At 35.6% G+C, this 20,249-nt stretch overlaps 1 long non-coding RNA gene across 5 annotated transcripts in view; it reads right to left on the reverse strand.

The window, feature by feature from the left end:
- Positions 1–20,249, reverse strand: part of LOC144226291 (uncharacterized) — a 79,200-nt gene that overhangs the window by 19,633 nt on the left and 39,318 nt on the right. The window contains exon 5 of one of the 5 annotated variants that reach the window (XR_013333588.1): positions 6,485–6,610. The exons of the other annotated variants lie outside the window; for them this stretch is intronic. This is a non-coding gene — a long non-coding RNA (uncharacterized LOC144226291). Of the gene's footprint in view, positions 1–6,484; positions 6,611–20,249 lie in introns of those variants that run through there. 5 annotated transcript variants of the gene reach the window in all.

A 20,249-nucleotide genomic window follows, 5' to 3' on the forward strand; every position in this document is an offset into this window, starting at 1 on the left:
CTATCAGATATGGCTTATTGTTTCCCATTGTTTTTCTGACTTGTCACTGAATACCAAATTTGGAAACCATTTCAAGATTTGATGAAAAAACACTAGATCTGGCCACTGTATAGAAATGAGTCTGTGAGAAACAATTTCTGTCCACATAGAGTCATAGATCGGATTCTTTCAGAGCAGTCTGAGATTCTACTGCTTTCTGGTCTCAGCTTTTACTTGAACATCTGTGTTAATGGCTATGGCTACTTTTCTAACTAAAAGTTGAAGGAAGGGAGGGAGAAAGGGATGGAGATAGGAAGAGACAGAAGGAAAGAAAAAATTTCCCTAAAATTTTCAGCTATTTTTGTTTATTCACCAAATATGTTTATTACTTTCAAAGAAGTCACTCAAGGCTTTCATAGAAATTTGTTATTCTTAGCTTAAAGTAGTTCCCTATTTGCACCCATTCTGCCCATTTACCCAAATAAAACAGTCATCCTAGTTCTCATTCATGAATAGTGAAATCATGGAGCGTAGGTACCATGCTTTTCCCCATTTCATCCCCTCCCCTCCCCTCCTTTCCTCTCCTTTTCTTATTTAAGTTTGAGGATTCAGCAATTAGAAAGTCTTCAATTAAGTTTTAATTCAAGCCCCAGCTCCAGCGCTACCTCCTCTGGTTATTACTGTCTGTGAGAGAATTTACCCTAAATACTCTACTATAGGATGAATACAAGTTACCTATAGTAGATACCTTAGGGAGAGTTAATTAGTAGAGTTCCTTATTCTACACAAATGACTTAGGGTTAGTTAATTAATAAAATTTTGAAATCAGTGGTATTTAGATTATGAGGTTGGTTAGAATGGTGATACAGGACTCAATAGCACCTTGGCCTGAACTAATATATCAGAGAAGACACCCAGCCTAGCCGTGTGTGTCAGTGAAGCACAACTCCAGGTTTGCATTCTGGTGGGCCTGCAGTCTCTTCTTCCCAGTAATTTGGATCAGACTACTGGAGCCAACACTGAGTCCCCTTTGAAGTGGGCATTGTATGCAAAAGGCATATTTTTTAGGTCAGAGAAAGGAACTCTGCACCTTCAGAAAGGTTACAGTGGCCTTTGCATTTGGTAAAAGGTGGTTTGAGATTTCTTTTATTGGAAGAGATCCCGTGGAAGAGAGTCATAGGAGTGGGAACTACTGTCTCTACTTCTACATCTAAATATTAGAGGTCTCCAAAATGAAGTGGACATTTGTTAGAGAGGCAGGCTGACTGGTTTGCAACACTTTAATTTTATGGTTATGTACATTCCTGTTCCTTCCCTAGGTATCAGAAATTCTCTGATTCAGATTCCAGAATATACTGTGAGCAGTCAGTTTATTAGGGTGCTACTTTGACACAGCACATGGTAAGCTTTAAAAAAATCCAATAGAAGCTTTTGAACTCTCTAAGTGATGGTGGTAATACTTTTTTCTTGTAAGAAAGAATTGAAAAAGAAAAGAACGAGTGCATTTTCAAAGTTATATTTTCCTTGGGTGTATCTTTGTTTTTAATCCTTTCCCTTGACCTACCAGCAGCACTATCTTTCAGACTAAGGAAAAATGATCACATGTCTATTTTCACAAGCAAAATGGTGACACATTTGTTTGGTGTTTTATGAAACAAAAAGCCTATCAGTTGCAAATCGTATATCATTCATTGTTCTTTGGAAATTAGTTATACATGAATTATATTACAGCAATGAAGCCTGTGTGTGAATTTCTTATGTAAGTTGCCATATTAGTTTTTTTGCGTAGGCTTCCTCTTCAATTGCCACATATTCTTTCCCTGAAATCTTGCTGTGCTTTGTAGCAAATATGTTAAAAAGGCTTTATTCTGAAAAAAGCCACCCATTGAGTAGGAGTGTGAATTCAAATGCTAAGGTCACCGTGGCATCCCACAATTATTCAGCTCAGTAAGATCTGTGTGACATCACACTTTTGTTAAATATTTTAGGGGGAAAAAAAGAAGGGAAGAGAGGCCAACACTTCCTGACTCTAAGTGCTGAAAGAACTTTTGTTTTTTGCTTAGTTTCTCTCTCTCTCTCTCCCTACTTCCAACCAAGGCAAAGAAGCATTTCCCAGCATATTAAACTTATTATATAAAATGGGATTGATCAATCGATCTTTGGAGTATAAACCACTGACTGTTTCACCACGGAGGGGCTTCTTTTATAGATTTTCCTCTCTTTCATGTGCTTTTTCTAGAGCACTATTAGGGTAGATGTTAACTTTCTTCTTAGAAAAGACCTTGTGAATCTTTCCCTTTTTCTATTATTGTAAAAAAATATTGTAATAAGATTTACCATCCTAACCATTTCTAAGTGCACAGCTCAGTAATATCAAGTATCTTTATGTGGTTATGGAGTCAACCTCCAGAACTTTCTCATTTTGCAAAACTTAATTAACAACTCACCATTTTCCTCCCTCCCATCTCCTGGTAATGACTGTTCTGCTTTCTATCTCTATGAATTTGACTATTCTAGATACCGCATTTAAATGGAAAGACCCAGCATTTTTGTTTTGTGACTTGTTTATTTTACCTGGCATAAAGTCTTCAAGGTCCATTCCTATTGTAACAAGCATCAGAATTTCCTTCCTTTTTAAGGACAAATAGTATTCCATTGTATACCACTTTTTAGTTATCCATTCATTCACTGGACACTTGGGTTACTTTCACTTATTGTCTATTATGAAGAGTGATGCTATGAACATGGACATGCAAATATCTCTGTGAGATTCTGCTTTCACTTATTTTGGATATACCCTGAGAAGTAGAATTGCTGGACCGTATGGTAATTCTAATTTTAACTTTTGAGGCTGACATACTGTTTCCCATAGCAGCTGTACCATTATACATTCCACAGACAATTCATAAGGGTTCCAATGTCTGCACAATCTTGCCCATACTTGTTATTTTCTGTTTTTCTTTTTAAATGGGTATGAGGTGAAGTCAAATTATGGTTTGGATGTGCATTTAACTAATGATTAGTGTTTGTTAGCTATTAATATATCCCCTTTCCATGTGTTTGTTAGCTATTAATATATTATCTTTGGAGAAATGTCTATTTAAGCCCTTTGCCCAATTTTTAATGATGTTATATTGTTGTTGTTGGGTTGTAGCAGTTCTTTATGTTATAGATAGTAATCCCTTATCAGATGTTTGATTTCCAAATAGTTTCTCTAATTCTGTAGGTTACTATTCCACTATAGAGATTTAAGTCTTTTGATGAACAGAAATTTTTACATTTGATATAGTATAATTTATCTATTTTTGCTTTTGTTGCTTATGCTTTTGCTGTCATATTCAGGACATAGTTGAGAAATCCAATGTCATGAAGCTTTCCCTTAAATTTTCTTACAAGAATTTTATAGTTTTAGGATATAGTTTAGGTCTTTGATCCATTTTGCATTAGTTTTGTATATGGTATAATATAAAGGTGTGATCTCATTTGTTTGCATGTGGTTATCCAATTTTTCCATCACTCTTTGCTGAAGAGACTGCTCTTTGGTTTGGGTATCTATGTTAGTTAGCTTGGGCTGCCATAACCAAATACCATAGAATGAGTGGTTTAAACAACAGAAATTAATTTTGTCACAGCTTTGGAGTCTGGAAGTCTGGATTCTCTATTTCGTTGGTCTGTATGTCTCATTTGTTGAATTTTTGCTTTATTATCGTAACTATAAATTTCAGTACCTCTTCTTTATATTTGAAAAAAGACTAAAAGTTTACTTGGGAATTTTAAAATATCAGGTAAATATATATTATGAAAATAGTAGCTGGGTTAATTTCAAAGTGGCATTTTTGGTAACATTGCTATGTATATATGTGTTTACTTTTCAGGAGTGCCTGTTACTGAATAATAAGTTCTGCTTTATTTTTATCAAAAATATTTTTGGATTAATTTATTCAAACTTAATAACTATATTAACTGTGTTCTAGCATAATCCCCATTTTGACTTATTTTTATGTTAGTCTTATTTCTAAATATTATAGAAAGTACGTCATATGTTTTTTAAAATTAGGTCTACCTAAAGTTTTAAGAATTTCTTTAGTCCTTCCATCTTTTTCAATATGTAAATTCTAGTTTACCTTTAGTTTGTAAACAATTACTGCTTTCCTCCACCTAGAATAGAATTGTATGTACTCAAAATAGATCCAAGCCATGTCAAACAATAGCTGGGTATGAAATGGCATTAGGTTCCTTTTCTTCTACCTCTCTGATATCTGATAGTACATAATCAAAGAACTATCAAAATAGAAAAAGTTGAATAAATGCGGGAGTGAAGAAAAGAAAACAAAACTGTTCTGAAAGAAATTTTTCATTCTGAGTAAGAAATAAGGCATAAATTTATGGAGTATATCTTCAAATTTTCTTTAATTTCTTATAAAGAGAACATCTTTTCACATCATGAACTGGTATTAGTAAACTAGAAAGAAATAGAATATCAAATGGAACCAGTGAAATACTAGATTCATTACAAATACAAAATGTCTTTCAGAAATATGTATTTTGTAATTATAGCTGTATTTAAAGTTATGAAATGTAGGCACAATTCAACATATGTGCTAAAATGGACCCTAGTCACCACATTGACTTTTCAAACCTCTGGGTTTTTATTCATGTTTTCTCCTGAAAAACTTGAAAATGAAAGTAGTATTGTCATTTGGGCACAGCAGAAACTGCACAGGCTGGAGTTTGAATCCTTGCTCTGCCTATTACTAAATGTAGTGCTATAGACAAATTATCTCCTCTCTCTGAGCCTCCATTTCCTTACCTGCTTGCATAACAAAGAGATTATTTTCTTAAAGAATTTAACAAATGATAAGAATTAAAAATGAACATCTATTATGGTCGATACAAAAACCTAAGACCTGTATTTATGCTAAATATGGAGATATGTCAGTGGGCAGGGACTGTGGTTATTTGTAGAGTTTGTACAGTTATTCATGGCCTTTAAAAAATACATTTTCTAGGGGCGCCTGGGTGGCTTAGTCGATTAAGCCTCTGCCTTCGGCTCAGATCATGACCTGATGGTTCGTGTGTTCAAGCCTCACATCAGGCTCTGCGCTGACAGCTGTGGAGCCTGCTAGGGATGCTCTGTCTCTGTCTCTCTGCCCCTCCTCTGTTCTCCCCACCTCTCTTTCTCTTTCTCTAAATAAATAAACAAACATTTTAAAAAATAGATAAAAAATACATTTTCTTGGTATGGAAGCTTGTAATTCATTATACATCTTTAAAAGTTTATTTAACAATGTAGAGGCAAATGTAATTTGCCTGGAATTCAACTCTCTCTCTTTTTTTCCATGTTTCTTTTTGAGAGAGAACATGAGTGGGGGAGGGGCAGAAAGAGAGCAGGACAGGGAATCTGAAGTGGACTCTGTGCTGACAGCAGTGAGTCTGATGTGGGACTTGAACTCATAAACTGTGAGGTCATGACCTGAGCCGAAGTCAGACACTCAACCGATTGAACCAGTGTGGTGCCCTTAGAATTCCACTCTCTTGCTAGTCATCTCTCACTTAATATGAAGAGGGGGTATATGTTAAATATTTCCTAATCTCTGATATACTTGTCCATCTGGGAAAATTTCAAGATTGTTTGAGTCTGGGTGTATTACAGTGCTGTGTATGTTTGAAGCCAACTCTCGGGTTACTGTTCACTATGGGAGTGAGGTCTGGTGATAGTTTCTCTGTGGCCCGAAAAGATTTTGAGTTCAAGAGGTCCTTAGGGTATTTGCCCAGTACCCACTTTAGTGTCTTGTTTTGTTTTTGTTTTAACTACAGAAGAACAAGCATACCTCAAGAAATTCTGTATTATGATCTAAATTGCTGGAGATTTCTAAGTGTTGAATTAAGAAGCATAAAAATATAAAATAATACTTTGAATAAAACTGTAGCCTGCACAAATTTCCCTCAGTTACTTTCTGCTAGTGACAGCACCAAGTTAGAAACATTTCAGTAGGGCATATTTTACAAGTGGTACTTCTATTTTGATTTAATATGGCTTCATGAAAACATGTATGGGGACAGAAGAGATGAATTTAAATATTTAGTTTATTTTTGATGGAAAGGAAGAGAATCATTCCTTTAAAACTTTCTTTTATCATCTAAAGTTCCCTGTAAATGTCAGTGATTACACATATGACACTTGAGAATCTTAAAGGGAAGGTATTGAATACACATAAGTCTATCATCTATATCTATTTTAGAGCAAATCATTTTCAAAATGTAGCTGGATTCTTGCCACTTTTATTAGTAGAAAATTAAATGTGTATCCATATCTGAAAATATAATTGAGCCTTTTCCCCCTCCCCCTACTAAATCCCCTCAGGGTACATTGTTTCAGTATCTTCCAGGGAAATTATAAGAGTGAGGAGTAAAGTGGGGCACCTGGGTGGCTTAGTCGGTTAAGCGTCCAACTTTCGCTTAGGTCATGATCTCGCGGTTCGTGGGTTCNTATTAAATGTTTCTATAGATGCCAATAATTTCATTTACTAGCTTAAGTGCTTTAAAAAGGGAAGGTCAAAATAAAATCTCTTTTTCCACTCATTGCTCCTTTGGGAGACAATTGTCATTTCTTGAGCATTTTTTCCTTTCCCTGTAAAAAAAAAAAAAAGATCTGATAAATCATTTATTGATTTAGAGGAGGGAATATACCCTTGGTTGTTTTTCTCATCACACCAGTAGATTTTTGCTGATTCATGTGCACCCTCTTGCCCTGTTCCTGTTAAGAAATAATGGCTTTTATTTGTAATGTAACTAACCAGGGTTGGAGTACATTCTGCAACCACAGAATAAAATGAAGCCATTGGCATAAATATGGACTGAACCTTTGGCATTGACCATATAGTATTTTAACCAATGTGGAAACTATCAGAAGCTTGTACTTGGAATTCTCCATGTATCTGCTGTAGGATCTAGTAGATAACACTAAACATCATTATGATTAAGATTCCCCTCTTTGTGAAATAAAATATAAGAAAACAGCCTATGGTTAAATCAGTATTGGTGCCATACTTTCTTGTGAGGTTAATAAATTATTTGCTTAACTATTTTAATAATAATAACAACAATAATAATAACAATAGCAGCAGCAGCAATGATAGCTAACACTTATTGAGTGTTTCTTTAGGCCAGTGTTATGGGTTGAATTGTGTCTCCTACCTCTCACCATTTCAACAAAATTCATATGTTGAAAGCTTAACTCCTGGTATCTCATCATGTCACTGTATTTAAAGTCTTTAAAGAGGTAATGGAAGTTAAATGAAGGCATGGGGTGAGCCCTAATTCAGTATGACCGCTGTCCTAATAAGAAGAGATTGAGACACAGATGCCATTCTGTGCATGAAGTGCATGAAGAGTGCATGAAGACACAGAGAGGAAATGGCTGTCTACAAGCCAAGGAGAGAGGCTGCAGAAGGAACTGACTCTACCAACACCTTGATTTTGGACCTCTCACCTCCAGAATTGTGAGAAAATAAACGTATGTTGTTTAAGTCACTCAGTTTATGGAATTTTATTATGGCAACCCTAGCAAACTAATAAAGAAAACACTGTGCTAAGTGTTTTACGTTCATTTTCTCTGTTAGTTTTCATTATAACCTATGGAATACATGCTATTATTATCCCTACTTTGCAAATGAAGGATCTTAGGTTAAGCTAATTTTTCAAGAGCTAATGAGTAGAAGTGCCTGGGTGAAAACCACAGCAACTAGATTCTAGTCTCCACAGATTTATCCATGCAGACGTATTGCCCCTTTCTTACCATATCTCAGGTGATAGAGGCACCAAGGGGAATTTGAGACTCATTTGAGACTCATGAGTGTCTTATCTAATATCACTCTGCCATTGAGTGCCCGAGTCAGAATCCTATGTCAGATGTGTCTGACTCCATGATTGTAAATCATAACCATCAAACTGCCCTGCGTTTATTTCCTTTTGTCTAGATGAAAGGAACTATCTCTTAATTCATTTTTAGATATTCAGAGCCTGGTGTAATGCCTGAACAAAATTAAAATTGATGAAATAACCTACTTTGTTGTGCTTACTTTAGTGCAGCGTTTGAAATTTTTATAATTATTTATTATCATTTAGAACTAAAGAGAAGAAAAAGGTCTAAAAAGAAATCACAAACAGCATTGTTGCTTCCTTCTGGTAAAAACAATAGTTTATGACATTGACCAGGTATTTTGTACTTCAATACTATTTGCAAAAGAATCAGGCTGTTGTATGGTAGTAGATGGTTGAATGACCATCCTTTATTTGGTATTTTATCTTTAACTTTAACTCATTAGGCTTCTATGTTTTGTATCCACATAAAGGCAATTACATTGTATTTTAGCTGGTTTAGTAGAGGTTTTATAAAAGTTACTAAATAAAATGGGAGTTGGAAAACAATTTTAATTTAATGGAAGAAACATAAAATGGAAAAATTCAAATAACCTATAAAGGCAATTGTATTCAATCATTAAGTGACCCATTTAAACTCAGTGCATTTATTCACACAACATATCTTTAAAAGTATCACCTTTTTGGGGTGCCTGGGTGGCTTAGTCGGTTAAGTGTCCAACTTAGGTTCAGGTCTTGATCTCACAGTTCATGAGTTCAAGGTCTACATAGGGCTCATTGCTGCCAGTGCAGAGCCTGCTTTGAGATCCTCTGTGCCCCTTTGTGTCTGCCCCTCCCCCACTCACACTCTCTCTCTTTCAAAAATAAATAAATGAAACATTCAAAAATATATACTAAATGTATCACCTTTTAAAACCATTTTTATCATATTTAAAGGCCCATTATCATAAAAAACAACAACACATTCATAAAAATTCCAGGCAGATCCAGAGTGATATAAATGTGGATGGACATACTTTAGTTATCTGAAAGTTGCTTTTCTGGTAAATTCCACTCTTCAGAACTTATCTAAAAAAACCACAGAGTTCGCAAGTACAAGCCTTATGCTTCAAACAGAGACTTAAGAGTCCATGTGTTAAAGTTGCTGTGCTCACAGAGCAGGTACACTAGGTCCTTGGCCAGAGCATATTTCCTCCTAACCCATCTAACAAATTGCTTATTTGCTTTCCTTAGCTCAATACTTGTTAGAACAAGCAAATTAAAAAGGAAGGCTTGGAATATTACTAAATACAAACTGTTAGCAAGAAACAGGGCTTCGACATAAGAAGAAATTTTTAAAAAGTAACATTATTTAATGTCAAATGGCAAGGAGGTAGCAGTATAGAAAGAGTGTGGTTTTTACCCACTATGTAAAGAATCTGTCCTGTGTACAGAATCTCTATCTGTATTGTTTACTGTTTAAAATCTCAGTGTCCATTCTATCAAGTATGAGATGAAATAATATAGTCTAATTAGTAGAGTGGTCCAGGGATTAAATGAAATAATGTGTGAAAAATGCCTGATTAATCATTCTGAGGCCCAAAAGCACATCTCTGTATATGCTTCCATAGCTTTCACAACTCAGTAGATCCTAAGGTAGTTCATGATCCATAATAATGACTGATACTGGATTGTTATGAATATTAAAGTTATATCCAGTATATTTTACTTAAGAATTTAAGCCAATATGTATTTCATGTTGGAATATGAATCAGAATGATTATTATTGGAGTCATCTATGGAATGGTCCATACTTGGTCCATTTTTCTTTTTGGTTCTCTGGGGATTCTGAGTCCACTGTTGCCCTCCCAGGACCCAAGATGACAGGACAGCCCATATCTCAAATGTTGCCAAGTCACCAACACTAGGGAAATAAGCTCTGGAAAGCCTCATACTGGCAATTAAATGCTCTAACCCAGAAGTGACACATTGCTTCCACTCATTGTCATATGACCTCATCCAACCACAAGGAGCCAAGATATGCAGTTTTGCTCTCTGCCCAGAAGGTGGAGGACTGGAGATATTTGGGGAACCACCATGAGTAAGCCCAAAAGAGACTGATGTATAAACCAAGTTTCCAGTATATTTATTTGTAAAAATCAAAGAATGGATCTGATTGAATGTTGACATTCACCTATGAAAAAATCTGCCCCATTGTCATCTTATTTGTTTAAAATTGGGAATATCTGTTTTTAGTTTTTGGTTATTCGTGTTAGGTTTCCAAAGAACACTCTTACCCATGTCTGAGCTGAGAAGCTGTAATTAGAAAGTTGCTTGGTGGTTGCCAAGCTAGATCAGATCAATGGTGTTGGATAATTTAGAGAACTGTTTCATCCATGTTCTGATAGAGCTTAATGAACTATCCTTGCATCCCACTTGAGAACATGTCTCTAGTAATGCCAGATTCAGGGTCTCTCCTTGTTAGATCATGGTAAATAATCATCAGCAAATTTTATATTTCTGACTTCTGTTTTACCCTTCCTCAACCTGCCTCATCTTTTTTAGTCAGGTTTCCCTCAAGTTTATTAAAACCTTTGGTGAGGCTTCATTCAAGACTTTCTATTTCTGCTTTTGTTTTCAATTTATTGAGGTATAATTGACAAATAAAATTGTAATATATTTAATGTACATGTGAAGATTTGATATATGTATATATCATAAAAGGATTCCCACTATTGAGTAAATTAACACAAATTTACCTTTTTTTTTGGTTTGTTTTGCAAGAACACTTAAATCCTAGTCTCCTAGCATATTTTAATTATACAATACATTGTTGTCAACTATAGTCATGAAGTTATGCATTGGGTCCTGAAGTCTTATTTTTCTTACAACTGAAAGTTTGTACCCTTCCTATTTCCTTTTTCCCCCACCCAACCCCCACAGCCTATCCAGCCCGTGGCAGCCACCATTCTCCTCTCTCATTCTGAGTTTCACTCTTTGTTTTTTTCCTTGAAGTATTAGTCTTTGTTTGTCTGACTTATTTCACTTATTCCCTTCTACTTCATCTATGCTGTTGCAAATGGTATGATTTTCTTTTCCAAGGCTGAATGACATTTCATTGTATATATGTGGATAGATAGGGAGATAGGTAGGTAGATAGATAGATAGATAGATAGATAGATAGATAGATATCACAGTTTATTTATCTATTCATCTATTGACAGAGACTGAGGTTGTTTTCATTCCTTGACTGTTGTGAATAATGCTGTAATGAATATATGAGTACAAATATCTCTTTAAGATAATTTTATTTCCTTCAGCCATAGACCCATACATAAGTGAGATTGCTGAATCATATGGAAGTTGAGGAACCTCATTACTGTTTCCATAGTGGGTATACCAGTTTACATTTCCATCAATGGCATACAGCCCTTTTCTCCACATTTTTATTAGCATTTGTTATTACTTGTCTTTTTGATAATAAACTTCCTAAAAGATGTGAGGTGGTGTTTCATTGTGGCCTTGATTTGCATTTTCTTGATGGTTAGTAATGTTCAGTACCTGCTGGCTATTTGTATGTCTTCTTTGTAAAAAGTCTATTCTGATCCTTTGCCCATTTTTAAATTGGGTTATTTGAGGTTTTGCTGTTTTGTTTTATGAGTTCCTTGTATATTTTGGATATTACTTCCTTATCAAATATGTGGTTTGCACACATTTTTTTCCTCATTCTATAGGTTACATTTTTAATTTTGTTGATGGCTTATTTATTTTAGCTTCTGGTATTAATTCATATATATAATATATATATAACTCATATATTTATATATAATTGTTAAGACCAATGTCAAAGAGCTTATTGCCTTCTGCTTTTGTGTTTTGATAGTTGGTTGTTGTGTTTTGTTGTTTTTATTTTTAAAATTTTAAATGTTTATTTATTTTTGAGAGAGAGAGAGAGACAGAGTGTGAGTGTGAGTGGGGAAAGTCATATAGAGAAGGAGACACAGAATTTGAAGCAAGCTCCAGGCTCCAAACTGTCAGAACAGAACTTGATGCAGGGTTCAAACCCACAAAGTGTGAGATCATGACCTGAGCTGAAGTCTGAAGCTCAACTGACTGAGCCACCCTGGCGCCCCCATTTTTAAAAGTCTCACATGCTGGATCTCTTCACTAGGTTATGAGTACTAAAAGCATTTGATTAAAAGGGATTCTTGAGTCTAATCTGGGTTCAGTGTGGAAGAATGGTGAGATGGAGTAGCAATGAGGCCATGAATTCAAGAGGAGGTGATAAGTGTACATGAGCCTCATCTCTGCCATATTTAGGGCTAAAGTAATAATGAGGTCAGATTAGCAGTGTGCCCATATCACATCTCCAGATAGTAGTGGTATTTTTAGTCACCTTAAGTATCAGTCTAGAAGGAGGAGAGATAGTGTAAATTTAGAGCAGAAAGGGCTTTATTGGCATTAGTCAATATTATTTGGAGTCCCTCAACTCTGATCAATAAAGGCCAAAAGACATGCTGATTAAATACATTTTCTTTAGAAAAATGAACCATGTTTAACTTTCCACATTTAATTATATGCTTGCTGAAGAAAGAAAGAATGTTCCTTCTTTTATAACTCCAAAGATGTAATCAGAGCCAAAAAGGAACTCAGTACTTACAAGGTCAATACTAGTTGATATGTTTCCAAAATAGTTCTCAACATTAGTGTACAAGAAAAAAGTTTCAGTGTTTCATTGAGCAAAAATATACAAACTGCTCTCTTGGGAGCTGATAGTCCTTGACTAGGGAAAAATATTCAAGGGTAGAATGATCTGTTTTCAGCTCTCCTGCTAACATGAAGTCTTGAGATAAGGGATATGATAGAATATTCCCGATAGGAGTGCCTTTCCTGAGGCCCACCAGCTGGAGCATCTTATGTAGTGCAAGCTTCTACCTCTATGGTGGAAATATCATGGATTAGGTGGTCAGGATATTTGACTCACTCCCTAGTAAAAATGTCAAGATAGGGGGTTATAAGAAAAGTTATTGTGTGGTGGGAACTAATGTTAATGTTTCTAAAAATGTTCTCAGTATCAGTGTATAAGAAGAAAAACTTCAGTATTTCATTGAACAAAAAAATATATACACTGCTTCTTCAGGTATTTGATTGTCCTTAGCTAGGAAAAATTTTTCTGGGTGAGAATTGTTTATTTACTTCAGGAATCTCCTGTTTCCAACAGTTCTAGAGACAATTTAATGTGAACAGATGCAGGATCAGTTAATCATTGGCTACAGTTCCCACCTTCAGACATTTCAAGTTCATTACCTTGTCACATCTGGAACAAAACCTTTCAGATTTTCCTGCAATTTCTTATTTGATTGTGTTTATAGCAAATCACATCTTAGCAGTTAGTGTTTGTGAACTGGCCTTCTAATGAGGCTGCCTAAAAAGAGGAAGCCTAAAGCTTCAAACCAAATGTCAGAAGCCTAGGATATGTTATCTCTCCAGCCCTCTTTGTTCATAATGCTTGTGTCTAGTCTGGTTTTGGGTCTGAAGTTACCCTGGGATGTAGTGAGCTTCATCGAGTCATTAATCCTGCTCTAAAGCTACCTTCCAATCTATTTTTGGGACTATTCATTCAACCAACATTTATTTAACACATGCTTTGTGCTAAGCAATGCCTAGAATATAGTATAGACATTTTGAGAAAGAAAAGACACAGGAGATAATGGTTTCTTGAGGGAGAGGGACAGATATATAAAGAAACAATTATAATAAAATAATTTATTTAGGTTGGGTCAGAATTTTTAGAAAACGTAGGGTAAATGGAATGTTGAATAAGTTTCCAGTGGAGAAGTAATGAAAATGCTACATCTTGAAGATGGGCAAGAGTTTGTCAGCCAGAAAAGGTAAGGTGCAAATTATATTTTAAAAACCTGGAGAATTTAGCGAAGAGAAAACACGGATTAGATCAATGCACATTGGAAGCAAGATTTGTGGGTTGGAGGGGGTTGTTGCTGAGGAATGGGGGCAGGAAAGGGAGATTCAGATCATGTCACATAGGCTCTGAATTTCATGGTGAGCATTTGAGATGTTATTCTATTAACAGTGAGGGAGCCACTGAAGTTGTGAAGCAGAGAAATACTATGATCAGACCTCTTATTCAGATTTAACCCTCCTATTTACATGGAGGGTAGACTGCCTGAGCAGGGAAGATGGTTTAGAAGGCCATTATAGTATCCCTGTGAGAGTGAATGAATGGAAATCTGGTAATTGTCTCTTAGCATACTGAATTGGCAGGACCTGGTGACAAAGGAAGAAGATACATTCTTATATTTATTCAGTAATTAATCATAGAGCTCCTATTTTGTGCCAGACAGTGTTGTAGATGCTTGGGATTCTGTTCTCACAAAGTTGCATTCTAGTCAAAGAGACAGAAATACATAAGTCTGCAAATGTACATCTCTAAATTACATAATGTGATATTAAGTGCTATGAAAAATAAACAAAGCACATTTTGGAAGTGATGTTATGTGACTTCTGAGCTTGAAGCTTCTGCTTTTGGCCTATGGAAGGCTTTCTGAGATGGCCAGGTAAAGAAGTCAGTCTAGCAGATAGGAGGATCAGAGGAAAAGGAGATTCTGGGCACCCCGCTGATAGCCAGCATTATCCATTGGATTAAGGAACATTCTATCTGAAACTTTCCACTGGAAGCTGTCTCAACAGTGAACTCTGAAGAAATCACTAGAGGAACTGCCCAACTTACCCATGGAGTCATGAGAAATTACAGATCTTTGTTACTTCTAGCAACTAACTTTTGGGGAGGTATTTATTTATTTATTTAGAGAGGATGAGAAGGGGAGGGGCAGAAAGAGGGAGAGAGAGAGAATCCTAAGCAGGTTCTCCACTGTCAGCACAGAGCCTGATGTGGGGCTCAAACTCACAAATTGTCAGATAATGACCTGAGCCAAAACCAAGAGCCAAAACCTGAGCTTAACTAACTGAGCCACCTAAGCACCCCCTTTTGGGAAGTTTTTTTACACAAGAGTAGATAACAGAAACAATAAGAATAAGAGATAGTTACCACTCAAGAATGATTTCTGGATCACTCACATAAATGATGGGCTGCCTATGTGGTGCCATTAGCTAAAAGGCAAAACTTGAAAACAAGGAAATTCAGAACTGCATCAGGATGGGAAAGTCTTTGGCTATCTTAGATGAGGGCAAAATTTAATTACTACTTATTTTGATATCAATGTTGAAAGGCCAGATTTAAAGAGAACATATGTTTTTTCCTTTAGAACTTGAAAAACTTGAGTTCTCAATGAGATAGCTTATTAGTTTGAATGTATTTTTAATTAAAGAGTAATTACTAATCAGTAGGTAACTGTAAATGTTCATCAGATCTTTTTCATGTTTTGTTTTGTGTTGTTGGAAAACAACAGGGCTAGAAAGGGTACAACGATAAGTAGAAAGGAATGGGGAGACTAATACTAAGAGGAGAAAAAATGGAAACAGAGGGGCCTAGGGAGAAGACAAAGTTTGCTTTTGTTAACTTTTACGCACTTGTATAAAAGGCAGCTGTCCACAGAACTGTGTTTTGTCATCCTGTTTATTTTGCATGATGGATGAAAAAAATTATTTTAAAGAAAAGATTGGATTTTCATAAAGTAGCCTTTATTCTTAGGAGCTATATATTCATTCTAGAGTTACTATCATATATTTTGTATGTGAGAAAGACCTGTGTGTTTTTCTGAGTTATAGTTACCATATTAGGTCGTAAATGAGTGGGGGGAAAAAGTCTTTGCCAAATATGTTAATTTTTCCCCAGAAATTTTATCTAATTAATATTAGTTGTTACATAGTTGTAGTCATTTATTTTAGATACAGAGAAGGATATTTCATCCTTTTATTGGCAGCAAAATTCATAGAAATGGCTTATAACAGATTAATAGATTATCCTTGACCACATGACATAACAAACAAAATTCAAAATGAATCCAAAGCTTTTGTGCAGCTTCCCTCCAAACTAAATTTATATGGAAACTCCTCCAAAGAGGGGACAAAGATAAAAATTAAGAGAAAATAATGAAATAATTGTCTATTGGTCAGTTCTATAGACTAAGTATTTGTGTCCCTCAGAATTCATATGTTGAAATCCTAATCCGCAGTATGATGGTATTAGGAAGTGGGGCCTTTGGGAGGTAATTAGGTCATGAATGGGAATAGTGACCTTAAAAGAAGAGAGAGCAATGTTTTTTCCCCCATTTTCTCACTCACTCCACCATGCGAGGGGATACAATGAAAAGATGACCATCTGTAAACCAGTAAGAGGGACTTCTTCAGTGAGAACCCAACCATCCTGACACTCTGGTGTCAGTTCCCAAATTGTGAGAAATAAATGTCTTTTGTTGAAGCTACTCAGTCTATAGTATGTTTGTTATAGCAGCCCAAGCTAAGACTGCAAGGTTGTCAAATAGGAAGGAAGCAATGACATAACCTCAGTTTTTAGAAATTGCTTTTGACATAGACATTTAAATAATGGAATTATCAGTAGTGCAAATATTAATCTTGTTTGAAGAGTGTTTTTGATACCTGTTGAATAAATACTAAAAGGAATGTGAACTTCCATTTTCCTCCCAAGGGGCAAATAAAGTACTCTGGTATAAAGAAGCAGCTACATTTCTTGCTACAGACACAGGAGTGTCTATATTATAGCCTACCATAATTGGCCATATTTAATATTATGTCTGTGTAAGTCTTCCCTACTAGATCTTTAAAGTAAGGCATACTATTTCCTCATCTTTATGTGTCTGACATTACCTGGTACAGAACCACATACAAATGAGATGAATGAATAAGCTGAAGTCATGCATTTTCTTTCTCAGGTCTTAGCTCATAGCACTAGTAACAGTTATAATTATTGTTATTAAATTTGAGGATTACTCCTTAGTGCCTAAGCCCTCCAGTAGACTGGAAGCTTTGTTGGGGCATGCATGGTGTTTAACTAGTTCATCACTTATTTCCAGGACAAGCACAATGCTGGTGTATGTTGGCTTCCCAGTAAGTATACAATCTGCCATAACTGAATACATGAATGAATAAAGAAACACAGCTTCAGTGTACTGTCTGTCTCTGAGAAGGAAGGGCCCAAAAAGTGCCTGTTCTCTATGGATAGTAAATCTCATTTTACAACCTTTCTTTCACAGTGACAGTGTCAGCTATCACATCTTTCTGTGTGTTATTTAATAGCCGAGTTCTGGAAAATCTGAAGATTCTACTGTCCGATGACCTTTCAAGGGAATAAAGTAGGGTTGCCTTAAAATACAGGATACCTAGTATAACTGGGTTTTCAGAAAAACAATGAATAAGTATACTAGGAAGTATAGTTATATTTCATTTAAATAAAAAAATATTGGTCATTTATCTGAAATTCAAATGTCACTGAGTGTCTGGCCTTTTTATTTGCTGAAGCTGGTAACCCTAGTGTAAAGCCATTTCCTATTTAGGACTAGGAGGGCTTTGTCTGATCTGGAAACTCATCTCCAAGTTCAGCATCCTATTCCTGTTTGGGAGTTTTGCTTCCTCCACACAGGGAGTGAGCGCTTAGAGAACCAACAGATTCCCTCTCTACGTGACTTTTTTTCTTGTAGGAGCCATGCAGAGACTGTATTTGCATGGCTCTTTTTTTCTTGGATATATTTGGTCTCATAAAATATTATCACATGAAGTCATTCCTACTGAAATGTAAATGACAGATAAAATTAAGTTGTTATTTCCATCAGGAACATTTATGCTGTCCATAGGTAGCACCAAAATAAATAATTAAAAAATTAATTTCAAATTGTGGAATTTTAGAATTTGAGTTGTTATTGGAGGTGGTTTTAGAAGTAGAAATTGCTTTGTTTTCTTGAAATTAAGCATTTGGTGTTTGAGTGCTGTAGCCTCAGAAGCATGCACATGTAAACCTGGGGTTTAGGCTCCAGAATCTTGGGAAAATCTTGGGTCATAAGGAAAAGAGATTACTCTAAATTATTCAAGGCTCTTTATCCTACCACCAAAGAGGAAAAACAGGCTGTGTCTAACTTAAAAATAAACAATTTTATGGAGTGCCTTCCCTTTATTAGTGTTCCTTCTGCTAAGTATTCTCACATGTCATTCTTGGAAAAAGTTTGGTGAGATGGACTATATTATGTCCAGGTTTTAGATGGAACAACTGAAGTTCAGAGAGGTTAAGTGAGTTGCCCTGATTCAGAGAGATGGTAAATGGCAGAGCTGTGATTCAAGCTAAGGGTTTTTTGACTTCCAAGCCAGTGATCTTTGTTATACCACGGTGGCCATCCACCCCCTCAGCCCCCTCTTGGGAAGCCCCAGGATCCCCTTGAAGCTGCTTATGGTATGGCCTAGGGTGTGGTTGTTGGGTAGTAAATACCCCGTGGTTAAATGACTTTTCATTGCAAAGTTTTGAGAAAAAGCAATAAAGCCAGATTATTTCAGTGTCAGAGATGGGAAAATGATTCAGAATCATATGCTGTTAGGCAACCTAATTTGGTTGAAGTTGAATTGCTCTTTATTCAAGAGTAAAGCCATGATGGAGGGTAAACAGATCACGACACCACAATTGAGATCCATTTTAAAGGCTACTGGGTAAAGGGGAAGTGAAGCAAAATTGTGATGTAAGAGAACTTTGTCTTTGGTGCCCTCTCACTGACCCTTTAAGGAAACTTCTTTCTTCTTTCTTAGCTCTGCAGAAGCTGGATAACAGTTTACAAAGAACCTGAAAGATTGCTTTACTGTCATGTTAGCTTATAAGTGCTCAAAATGGACAGTTTTCTTAAGATATGAGAACTTTCAGAAAGGATGTATGAAAAAGAAATGAGAAGGTGAGTTTCTAAATGGCACCATCCTTGTAGTTCAATAAATAGGTGAGGGAGTCTTTTGGGGTGGAATACTACTGGAACCATGCTTCCTATGCAGTACCAGAGAAAAGTGACTATGAATTAGAATTAGATACATTATGTCAAGTGTAGGTTAGTATTATTTAATTAGTAATTTGAATACAGGACCACATGACTTAAAGGCTGTAGAAATATGGTGGAAATCATCAGCAAACTTTAAAATATGGAGTTAAGTGCTATAAAGAGTAGATGAGTATTCGGATCAGCGGTTAGTTATGCCTGAATATAGTAAACTGATGTTATAGTTCCTAGATTAAAGCCATAACTTCTAGCAATGAAACAACAGTAAGAAGCCTTAGAAATTAAGAACAATATTCATATAGAATTAGAAAGACAGAACTATGCATCCAGTTGGAGAGGTTTTTACCTTAATTTGGCCATACTATGCTTTTCAATATGCATTAGAATATAGGCATATCAATAGGTATATTCCTTTTAAGTAGTTAGGAGGAATAAATTACATGGACCTTACATCAATATTGAATAGACCAAGCTGTTTATATTCAAACCTTAAAAGCTTGTTTTTATTGGCAGTAGAAGATCGTTAAATATTTATAGCAATAATAGTAACCCATTTCTGGAATTGGAGAACCACTTTTGGAATTGGGAACTTTGCCAGTGACCTGATACTTAAAATTCTGCACATGCAGATAAGAGAGTAGGCCAGAGGGAAGGAGGTACATCTGATATATTTGGTTAGGAATATAGGGTAAATTGTTACCATTAGTGAAATGTGTATCATATATTGAGAACCACTGAACTTGAACTGTTGTCATAGATGGTTTCTAGCTCTTTAAAATCTTCTGTTTTAGAAGGAACGGCAAGGAGGGCAGATAAGAGCATGTAGCAGTTTTAAGCTATTTTGATGGCTTTATCTTTTGCTCATAATCTGACACATTTTAAAATAGTCATTTTGGGCACTGTTGAGAATAGAATATAGGAAGCAAGAACTGAAGTTGGCAATATAGTTAGGAGGCTCTTATAATAATCAGGTGAGCATGATAAGTCCTTAGACCAGGGTAGTGGCATTTGAGGTTGTAAAAGATCCTGAATTTATGTTGAAATAGAGCCAGTAGGTGCCCAAAAGAACATGAAGAGATACTCAAATCACCAATCATCACAGAAATGCAGATATTAATTTATATCTGTCAGAATGGCTAAAATCAATAATAAAAAATAACAAATGTTGGTGAGGATGTGGAGAAAATGGAATTGTTTTGCACTGTTTGTGGGAATGCAAATTGGTATAGCCACTGTGGAAAACAGTATAGAGGTTCCTCAAAAAANTAGCCATAAAAAAGCATGAAATTTTGCCATTTGCAACAACATGGATGGACCTAGAGGGTAAAATGCTAAGGGTATAATGAAATAAATCAGTTAGAGAAAGACAAATACCATATGATATCACTCATATGTGGAATTTAAGANTCAAAAAATTGAAGGTAGAATCACCATATGATCTAGTAATTC

Source organism: Crocuta crocuta, unplaced genomic scaffold (genome assembly GCF_008692635.1).
Source record: "Crocuta crocuta isolate KB4526 unplaced genomic scaffold, BGI_CrCroc_1.0 scaffold62, whole genome shotgun sequence".
NCBI classification, from domain to species: Eukaryota; Metazoa; Chordata; class Mammalia; order Carnivora; family Hyaenidae; genus Crocuta; species Crocuta crocuta.